The 11227-nt window shown below is 52.1% G+C and overlaps 1 long non-coding RNA gene across 1 annotated transcript; it reads right to left on the bottom strand.

Annotated features, from left to right (window-relative positions):
• Positions 1-1057: 1057 nt before the first annotated feature.
• On the bottom strand, positions 1058-9006 carry LOC144491204 (uncharacterized). The gene is made up of 3 exons (XR_013497407.1): positions 8705-9006; positions 2632-2905; positions 1058-1744 (listed from the first exon to the last, which is right to left on the bottom strand). It is a non-coding gene; the product is annotated as an uncharacterized LOC144491204 (long non-coding RNA).
• Between the last annotated feature and the right edge of the window lie 2221 nt (positions 9007-11227).

Below are 11227 nucleotides of genomic sequence, written 5' to 3'. Positions count from 1 at the left end.
ATCCAGAAACTCAGCTAATGTCCTGGGGACCTGGGTTCGAATCCCATCGCGGCAGATGGTGGAATTTGAATTCAATAAAATAAATATCTGGAATTAAGAATCTACTGATGACCCATTGTTGATTGTCGGAAAAACCCATCTGGTTCATTAATGTCCCTTTAGGGAAGGAAATCTGCCGTCCTTATCCTGTCTGGCCTACATGTGACTCCAGAGCCACAGCAATGTGGTCGACCCTTAACTGTGATGTGGAGTTGCCGATGTTGGACTGGGGTAGGCACAGTAAGTAGTTTCACCTGTTGGACTTTAACCTGGTGTTGTGAGATTACACACTGCGACTCTTAACTGCCTCTGAATAGACACTCAGTTCAAGGGCAACCAGGGATGGGCAATAAATGCTGACCCAGCCAGCGACGCCCGTGTCCCACAAATAAAAGGAACTGGAGGGAGGAGCTGGGGCACTGGAGGAAGCGCTGGGTGTAATGTCCTAACTGTGTTCGGGGTTGTGGGCTTCAAACAAAAAGAAAAGATGTGGTTTGCACACGTAGATTCAAAATAACAACAACAGGTTTTCTCTCGGAATTCTTGCCTGTACAGAGTCCAAACTGAAAGTAAGACAGCAACCTGTGCAACACCCGATTGACATCACCACCAAATCATGTGGTGGCTCTTAAAGCAATCACACAACTACTTAAATATATAACATCCCTCCCTCTGTACTTCCGCAGTCATGACAACAAATTACTACGATGTTAGAGACAGGATCAATACTACTCTAGACACAGTACGGTGCATCATTAATCATTACAGACAATCAATACGAAAGTTGATCAGTGGGGTGTCTATTCCTCTTGGGTTGTTTACGACATTCTGGAATTTGGTTGTCCTTGCCCTAGATGTATGATTTAATCATAGAATCCCTACAGTGCAGGAGGAGGCCATTCGGCCCATCGAGTCTGCACTGACCACAATCCCACCCAGGCCCTATCCCCACAGCCCCATGCATTTACCCCAGCTAGTCCCCCTGACACTAAGGGGCAATTTAGCACGGCCAATCCACCTAACTCGCACATCTTTGGACTGTGGGAGGAAACCAGAGCACCCGGAGGAAACCCACGCAGACACGGGGAGAACATGCAGACCCCGCACAGACAGTGACTTGAGGCTGGAATTGGAGCTGTTTTTGCTGAAATTATAGCTGGGGCGTATTTCTCACTCGTGGCATAATTACACACTAACACTCACTCTCCTTGTTGAAATGTGTGTTGAATTTTATTCACTTGTACAAAGTACTGAAAACACTCGACACAGGAAGTGAAAGGACCCATGGATCCTAATTGACCCTCCATTTCTCTTGTACATACTAGTGACTCGAGACTGCTTAGTATATTTTTTTATTTTGTTTACTTCCTAGTACTTCCCTTTTTACGCTGAAGACTGTTGACTTGGTGTATTTTTTTTCAAATGACCCCTGCCGTACAGCAAAGCATCCCTTCTTTTCAAATATGACAGATACTGCCTGGAGTCTCACCCTCCTCTGATCGGACAAACCTCCTCTTTAAAACCACAGCGAGAGAGAGAGAGCTTCCACCGTTTTTCATCTTAGCTGAATCCTGTTGTTGCTTCTCCCCATCCTTCCAACATTCGGCATGTGAGGACCCACAATGCCTTATTCTTCTACTGGGGATCTTTCCTGATGCAACAAAATCCCATCCTCGTCGCCAGTTTTCTTTTTGTAATGTGCTAACTACGTTAGGGGTTGTGGGTTTTAAACAAAAGAAAAGTAGTTTTCACACACAGCTCAAATTAACAACAGACTTATTCTCGGAATTCTTGTCTGTACAGAGAAAAAACTGAAACTAAAACAGCAGCCTGTGCAACATCCTAATGACATCACCATCAAATCATCTGACTGGCTCTTAAAGCAATCCCGTAACAACTTAAATATATAACATGGGGGGAGGGGCTGGGTACTCGAGGGAGGGGCTTGGGCACTGGGGGAGGGGCTTGGGCACTGGGGGAGGGGCTTGGGCACTGGGGGAGGCGCTTGGGCACTGCGGGGAGGGGCTGAGCCTCTGGGGGGAGGGGCTGGGGCTCTGATCCTCCCTCCCTGAGCTGCAGAGGTTGGGTTCAGTTCTATGCTCTTTTCTCTATTTTTCTCTCTTTTCCACCTTCCCAACTTCACCGACTCCAATTATCCTGGTTTCTCCGATCCTGCCGCTCACAACATCCTCTCCTGCGGAAGAACTGGGTTCAGACCCAGAAACAGATGCAGAGAGAGAGAGTGAGAGAGACAGAGAGGCAGAGTGAGTGGGAGGGAGAGAGAGGGAGAAAGGGACGGAGAGAGAGAAAGAGACCCAAACCGAGAGATACAGACATAGAGGAAGAGAGAGCGAGACAGAGAGAGAGAGAGACGCAGAGAGAGGGAGACACAGAGAGAGAGAGAGAGAGAGACACAGAGAGAGAGAGACACAGAGAGAGAGAGACACAGAGAGAGAGAGAGAGAGAGACACAGAGAGAGAGAGACACAGAGAGAGAGAGACACAGAGAGATGCAGAGAGAGACGCAGAGAGAGAGCGAGACGCAGAGAGAGATGCAGAGAGAGTTGGTGCGGTTGCCATGTCTGTCACTGACCTGGACAATGTTGAGGACCATTCCAGCACACACCATCCCTAAAACCAGCCGCGAAGTAGGGCAACAGGATCTGGCTGCAGATTGTCAGTGACGATTCCTCCTCCAGCGTTGTCACTTTCCCCGCAGCTGCTTCCAGCTCTGCCCTTTCCTGCTGCAGTTTCTCATCCTGCTCTGTGTCCTGGCCCCTCGCTCGAAGCTTCTGTGCTGGCCGCTCCGCATCCTGCAATCTCCTTCCCCTTTTCCTTCTCTTCACCTTCCCTTCATCCATCTCGCCCTCGGAAAAGGAGCAGAATTTAAAAAAATGAACCTCCAATGATTGAGATGTGGAACTGAAAAGCAGCGAGTGTGTGATACAGGGCCCATCAGAGAGTTCTCGCAGCAGGGCCAGCAGAGCCCAATGGGCCAAATGACCTCTTTCTGCACGGCTTCAATAGCAGACAGAATCGTCGTGTATGGACACACTCTGCTCGAGCCTGACACACAACTCCCGTCATCATCTCAATCTCCATCCAGCTTTAAAGAAATGTCTTCACCCAGAGAGTGGGGAAAATGTGGGACTCACTCCCACGGGGAATGGGGAGAATATGGGACTCGCTCCCACAGAGAGTGGGGAGAATGTGGGACTCGCTCCCACGGGGAGTGGGGAGAATTTGGAACTCGCTCCAGCAGGGAGTGGGGAGAATGTGGAACTCGCTCCCACGGGGAGTGGGGAGAATTTGGAACTCGCTCCAACAGGGAGTGGGGAGAATGTGGAACTCGCTCCCACGGGGAGTGGGGGGGAATGTGGGACTCGCTCCCACAGGGAGTGGGGAGAATGTGGAACTCGGTCCCACAGGGAGTGGGGAGAATATGGAACTCGCTCCCACAGGGAGTGGGGAGAATGTGGGAACCGTTCCCATGGGGAGTGGGGAGAATGTGGAACTCGGTCCCACAGGGAGTGGGGAGAATGTGGGACTCACTCACACAGAGAGTGGGGAGAATGTGGGACTCGCTCCCACGGGGAGTGGGGAGAATGTGGAACTCGCTCCCACAGGGAGTGGGGAGAATGTGGGAACCGTTCCCACAGGGAGTGGGGGAGAATGTGGGACTCACTCACACAGAGAGTGGGGAGAATGTGGAACTCGCTCCCACAGGGAGTGGGGAGAATGTGGAACTCGCTCCCACAGGGAGTGGGGAGAATGTGGGACTCGCTCCCACAGGGAGTGGGGGAGAATGTGGAACTCGGTCCCACAGGGAGTGGGGAGAATGTGGAACTCGCTCCCACGGGGAGTGGGGAGAATGTGGGACTCGCTCCCACGGGGAGTGGGGAGAATGTGGAACCCGCTCCCACGGGGAGTGGGGAGAATATGGAACTCGCTCCCGCAGGGAGTGGGGAGAATGTGGAACTCGCTCCCGCAGGGAGTGGGGAGAATGTGGGACTCGCTCCCGCAGGGAGTGGGGGGAATGTGGGCCTCGCTCCCACGGGGAGTGGGGAGAATGTGGAACTCGCTCCCACGAGGAGTGGGGAGAATGTGGAACACGCTCCCGCAAGGAGTGGGGAGAATGTGGGACTCGCTCCCACAGGGAGTGGGGAGAATGTGGGACTCGCTCCCACGGGGAGTGGGGAGAATGTGGAACTCGCTCCCACGGGGAGTGGGGAGAATGTGGAACTCGCTCCCGCAGGGAGTGGGGAGAATGTGGAACTCGCTCCCGCAGGGAGTGGGGAGAATGTGGGACTCGCTCCCGCAGGGAGTGGGGAGATTGTGGGACTTGCTCCAATGGGGAGTGGGGAGAATGTGGAACTCGTTCCCACAGGGAGTGGGGGAGAATGTGGAACTCGTTCCCACAGGGAGTGGGGGAGAATGTGGGACTCACTCCCACAGGGAGTGGGGAGAATGTGGAACTCACTCACACAGGGAGTGGGGGAGAATGTGGGACTCACTCCCACAGGGAGTGGGGAGAATGTCGGACTCGCTCCCACAGGGAGTGGGGAGAATGTGGAACTCGCTCCCACAGGGAGTGGGGGAGAATGTGGAACTCGCTCCCGCAGGGAGTGGGGAGAATGTGGGACTCACTCCCACAGGGAGTGGGGAGAATGTGGGACTTGCTCCAATGGGGAGTGGGGAGAATGTGAGACTCGCTCCCACGGGGAGTGGGGAGAATGTGGGACTCGCTCCCACAGGGAGTGGGGAGATTGTGGGACTTGCTCCAATGGGGAGTGGGGGGAATGTGGGACTCGCTCCCACAGGGAGTGGGGGAGAATGTGGGACTCGCTCCCACGGGGAGTGGGGGAGAATGTGGGACTCGCTCCCACAGGGAGTGGGGAGAATGTGGGACTCCCTCCCACAGGGAGTGGGGAGAATGTGGGACTCGCTCCCACAGGGAGTGGAGAGAATGCGTGAATCGCTCCCACAGGGAGCGGGAAGAATCCGGGACTCACTTCTGCAGGGAATGGGGAGAATGTGGGATTCACTCCCACAGGGAATGGGGAGAATTGGGACTCACTCGCACAGACAGTGGGGAGAATGTGGGACTCGCTCCCACAGTGAGTGGGGAGAATGTGGGACTCACTCCCACGGGGAGTGGGGAGAATGTGGAACTCACTCCTACAGGGAGTGGGGAGAATATGGAACTCGCTCCCACAGGGAGTGGGGGAATGTGGGACCTGCTCCCACGGAGAGTGGGGGCGAATGTGAGACTCGCTCCCACGGGGAGTGGGGAGAATGTGGGACTCGCTCCCACAGAGATTGGGGAGAATGTGGAAGTCACTCCCACGGGGAGTGGGGAGAATGTGAGACTCGTGCCACAGGGAGTGGGGAGAATGTGAGACTCGCTCCCACGGAGAGTGGGGAGAATGTGGGACTCGTTCCCATGGGGAGTGGGGGAGAATGTGGGGCTCACTCCCGGGGGGAGTGGGGAGAATGTGGGACTCGCTCCCACGTGGAGTGGGGAGAATGTGGGACTCGCTCCCACAGGGAGTGGGGAGAATGTGGGACTCACTCCCATGGGGAGTGGGGAGAATGTGAGACTCGCTCCCACAGAGAGTGGGGAGAATGTGGAACTCACTCCCATGGGGAGTGGGGGAGAATGTGGGGCTCACTCCCGGGGGGAGTGGGGAGAATGTGGGACTCACTCACACAGAGAGTGGGGAGAATGTGGGACTCGCTCCCACGGGGAGTGGGGGAAAATGTGGGACTCGCTCCCACGGGGAGTGGGGGAGAATGTGGGACTCGCTCCCACGGGGAGTGGGGGGAATGTGGGACTCGCTCCCACGGGGAGTGGGGAGAATGTGGGACTCGCTCCCACTGGGAGTGGGGGAGAATGTGGGACTCACTCCCACAGAGAGTGGGGAGAATGTGGGACTCACTCCCATGGGGAGTGGGGGAGAATGTGGGACTCACTCACAAAGAGAGTGGGGAGAATGTGGGACTCACTCCCATGGGGAGTGAGGGAGAATGTGGGACTCACTCACACAGAGAGTGGGGAGAATGTGGTCTCGCTCCCACAGGGTGTGGGGAGAATGTGGGACTCGCTCCCACAGGGAGTGGGGGAGAATGTGGGACTCGCTCCCACAGGGAGTGGGGAGAATGTGGGACTCGCTCCCACGGGGAGTGGGGGAGAATGTGGGACTCGCTCCCAAGGGGAGTGGGGAGAATGTGGGACTCGCTCCCACAGGGAGTGGGGAGAATGTGGGACTCGCTCCCACGGGGAGTGGGGGAGAATGTGAGACTCGCTCCCACGGGGAGTGGGGAGAATGTGGGACTCGCTCCCACAGGGAGTGGGGGAGAATGTGGGACTCACTCACACAGAGAGTGGGGAGAATGTGGGACTCGCTCCCACGGGGAGTGGTTGAGCTGAATAGTATTTGAGCAGGAGCTGGATAAAGGCAGAATGAGGGAAGGATAGCGGGTAGTGAAGGCGGCATGCTCGAGAGGAAGGAAGATTCACATCGCGATCGCAGCTTCCACAATCTCTCCACCCCAAAGTGATTCACAGCTGCTGTAATGTAGGAATCTCAGCCACCAACCCATGCACAGCAAGATCCCACAAACAGTGCGCTAATGACCAGGGAATCTGTTTTAGTGATGTTGATTCCTCAATAAATGATAGCCCCAGGACACCGGGGAGAAAGAAATCCCAATGGCCACTATCCCAAAGATGTGTCGGAAGTCTCGTCAGGGTCCACAGGTCAATTTAACCTTCAACTCATACTTCCAATCAGATTATCTGCTCCTTATCTTGTTGCTGTGTGTGGGAGCTTTGTCGAATACCTGGGCACAAACAACACTCGGCATTAAGAGTACTAATGAGAACTAAGTGAGAATGCAGTGTGCCTGAATGACTCTCGGCCGGTGGCTCTGACATCCATCATTATGAAGTGCTTCGAAAGGTTAGTCATGGCACGAATCAATTCCAGCCTCCCGGACTACCTGGATCCACTACAGTTTGCCTACCGCCGCAACAGGTCCACAGCAGAGACCATCTCCTGGGCCCTGCACTCAACCCTGGAACACCGAGATAACAAGGACACCTATGTCAGACTCCTATTTATTGACTACAGCTCAGCCTTCAACACCATTATTCCCACGAAACTCATCTCCAAACTCCGTGGCCTGGGCCTCGGCACCTCCCTCTGCGACTGGATCCTGAACTTCCTAACTCACAGACCACAATCAGCAACAACACCTCCTCCATGATCATTCTCAACACCGGTGCCCCACAAGGCTGTGTTCTCAGCCCCCTACTATACTCCTTATACACCTATGACTGTGCGGCCAAATTCCCCTCCAATTCGATTTTCAAGTTGCTGACGACACCACCGTAGTGGGTCGGATCTCAAACAATGACGAGACAGAGTACAGGAATGAGATAGAGAATCTGGTGAACTGGTGCGGCAACAATAATCTCTCCCTCAATATCAACAAAATGAAGGAGATTGTCATCGACTTCAGGAAGCGTAAAGGAGAACATGCCCCTGTCTACATCAACGGGGTCAACGTACAAAGGGTCGAGAACTTCAAGTTTTTAGGTGTCCAGATCACCAACAACCTGTCCTGGTCCCCCCATGCCGACACTATAGTTAAGAAAATTCACCAACGCCTCTACTTTCTCAGAAGACTAAGGAAATTTGGCATGTCAGCTACGACTCTCACCAACTTTTACAGATGCACCATAGAAGGCATTCTTTCTGGCTGTATCACAGCTTGGTCTGGCTCCTGCTCTGCCCAAGACCGCAAGAAACTACAAAAGGTCGTGAGTGTAGCCCAATCCATCACGCAAACCAGCTCCCATCCATTGACTCTGTCTACACTTCCCGCTGCCTCGGCAAAGCAGCCAGCATAATTAAAGACCCCACACACCCCGGACATTCTCTCTTCCACCTTCTTCCTTCGGGAAAAAGATACAAAAGTCTGAGGTCACGTACCAACCGACTCAAGAACAGCTTCTTCCCTGCTGCTGTCAGACTTTTGAATGGACCTACCTCGCATTAAGTTGATCTTTCTCTACACCCTAGCTAAGTAACACTGCGTTCTGCATTCTCTTGTTTCCTTCTCTATGAACAGTATGTTTTGTCTGTATATGCACAAGAAACAATACTTTTCACTGTATGTTAATACATGTGACAATAATAAGTCAAATCAAATCCAGCACAAAGCATTGCAGGGTGTTCCGTCAATTCATACGGAAAATGTAAAGTTATAGTTCACCGCATCTTGCCTTTTGGAATTTTGTTATCGAGAGGGTCTTATTGTCATCCTGTGTCCAAGGCTGGGAACACAGTGTTTATGAAGCTAACACAAGGTTTAGATTAGTCGCTGATCCTGCATACAGGATGGCCTCACGGAAGGCCTTGTTTATTTTCACGCATTTTCCATTATTTGACAGAGTTGTTTGTCAACAATTGCTGTAACTTAATCACTGGAATTACAACCTCCAATCCGCAGCCTGCTGTGTACAAATTGGCCACTGCCTTTCCAACATTATTACACTTTTAAAAATATTTGATTGGCTGTGAAGCACTTGGGGGTGTTCAGAGGACAGGAAGGTGCTATAGAAATGCAGGTCTGATTTGCTGTAAAGCTCCTGAACTCACCCTGGGGGGTTGGATGTTCTCAGTAACTTCCCTTTGGTTTGTGATCAACTCCAACCCCTGGTGAGGGAGAGGAAGATCCCAATGTCAAAGCCCAGCCCAAGTTCAGGAGCCTGGGCTGGGGAGGGGGCTACCATTTGGCCTCAGTGCCCTGGCTCCGTTCTGGGCTGCGCTGCTCCCGGCCGGGCTCTGTGTGATGCCTCCCCCAGTCAGCCAGCTCCTCCTGCGGGTTCCAGGAGCGAAGGAGCCGAGAGGAGGAAGAATCAGGTCCAACAGAACCAAAGCAAACCGAAAGCGAGTGAAGCCAACAGCGGAGAATCCAGCCGCAAACTCCGGCCAAAACTACAAACTTCCAGCAAACTTTTCCCAGCCGCGGGTTCCGGAAAATCTCCCGCCCCTTCCGCCTGCTGCTGGCCGGAAAACTCCGCAAACCCTGCAGCAAATACTGCAAAAACCCACAGCTAAACCTGCAAAAAACCTGCAGCAAAACCCTCTGCAAAACCTGCAGCAAACTCTCTGCAAAAACCTGCAGCAAACTCTCTGCAAAACCTGCAGCAAATACTGCAAAAACCCGCAGCAAAACCTGCAGCAAAACCCTCTGCAAAACCTGCAGCAAACTCTCTGCAAAAACCTGCAGCAAACTCTGCAAAAACTTGCAGCAGACTCTGCAAAAACCTGCAGCAAAACCCTCTGCAAAACCTGCAGCAAACTCTCTGCAAAACCTGCAGCAAATACTGCAAAAACCCGCAGCAAAACCTGCAACAAAACCTGCAGCAAAACCCTCTGCAAAACCTGCAGCAAACTCTCTGCAAAACCTGCAGCAAACTCTCTGCAAAAACCTGCAGCAAACTCTCTGCAAAATCTGCAGCAAACTCTCTGCAAAACCTGCAGCAAACTCTCTGCAAAAACTGCAGCAAACTCTCTGCAAAACCCTGCAGCAAACTCTCTGCAAAAAACTGCAGCAAACTCTCTGCAAAACCCTGCAGCAAACTCTCTGCAAAAAACTGCAGCAAACTCTCTGCAAAACCCTGCAGCAAACTCTCTGCAAAAATCTGCAGCAAACTCTCTGCAAAACCTGCAGCAAACTCTCTGCAAAAACCTGCAGCAAACTCTGCAAAAACCTGCAGCAAACTCTCTGCAAAAAACTGCAGCAAACTCTCTGCAAAAACCTGCAGCAAACTCTCTGCAAAACCTGCAGCAAACGCTCTGCAAAAACCTGCAGCAAACTCTCTGCAAAACCTGCAGCACACTCTCTGCAAAAACCTGCAGCAAATTGCAAAAACCTGCTGCAAACACTCTGCAAAAACCTGCAGCAAACTCTGCAAAAACCTGCAGCAAATTGCAAAAACCTGCAGCAAACTCTCTGCAAAACCTGCAGCAAATTGCAAAAACCTGCTGCAAACACTCTGCAAAAACCTGCAGCAAACTCTCTGCAGAAACCTGCAGCAAACTCTCTGCAAAACTGGCAACAAACTCTCTGAAAAAACCTGCAGCAAACTCTGTGCAAAAACCTGCAGCAAATTCTCTGTAAAAACCTGCAGCAAACTCTCTGCAAAACTGGCAACAAACTCTCTGCAAAACTGGCAACAAACTCTCGGCAAAAACCTGCAGCAAACTCTCTGCAAAAACCTGCAGCAAACTCTGTGCAAAAACCTGCAGCAAACTCTCTGCAAAAACCTGCAGCAAACTCTCTGTAAAAACCTGCAGCAAACTCTCTGCAAAACCTGCAGCAAACTCTCTGTAAAAACCTGCAGCAAACTCTCTGCAAAAACCTGCAGCAAACTCTCTGCAGAAACCTGCAGCAAACTCTCTGCAAAACTGGCAACAAACTCTCTGCAAAAACCTGCAGCAAACTCTCTGCAAAAACCTGCAGCAAACTCTCTGTGAGATAATACATTTTGGAAGGTCTAATACAGATAGGAAATAGACAGTACATGGCAGAACCCTTAGGAGTATTGATAGGCAGAGGATCTGGGTGTACAGGTACACAGGTCACTGAAAGTGGCAATGCAGGTGGAGAAGGTAGTCAAGAAGGCATATGGCATGCTTGCCTTCATCGGCCGGGGTATTGAGTTTAAAAATTGGCAAGTTGCAGCTTTATAGAACCTTAGTTAGGCCGCACTTGGAATGTAGTGTTCAATTCTGGTCGCCACACTACCAGAAGGATGTGGAGGCTTTGGAGAGGGTACAGAAAAGATTTACCAGGATGTTGCCTGGTATGGAGGGCATTAGCTGTGAGGAGAGGTTGGAGAAACTTGGTTTGTTCTCACTGGAGCGACGGAGGTTGAGGGAGACCTGATAGAAGTCTACAAGATTATGAGAGGCATGGACAAAGTGGATAGTCAGAAGCTTTTTCCCAGGGTGGAAGAGTCAATTACTAGGGGGCATAGGTTTAAGGTGATGTACGAGGCAGATTTTTTACACAGAGGGTGGTGGGTGCCTGGAACTCGTTGCCGGGGGAGATAGTGGAAGCGGATACGGTAGTGACTTTTAAGGGGCGTCTTGACAAGTACATGAATAGGATGG

This window comes from Mustelus asterias, unplaced genomic scaffold (genome assembly GCF_964213995.1).
Source record: "Mustelus asterias unplaced genomic scaffold, sMusAst1.hap1.1 HAP1_SCAFFOLD_4715, whole genome shotgun sequence".
Classification (NCBI taxonomy): domain Eukaryota; kingdom Metazoa; phylum Chordata; class Chondrichthyes; order Carcharhiniformes; family Triakidae; genus Mustelus; species Mustelus asterias.
Note: the sequence above shows the minus strand (reverse complement) of the source record. Positions and strands in the feature narration are given on the sequence as shown.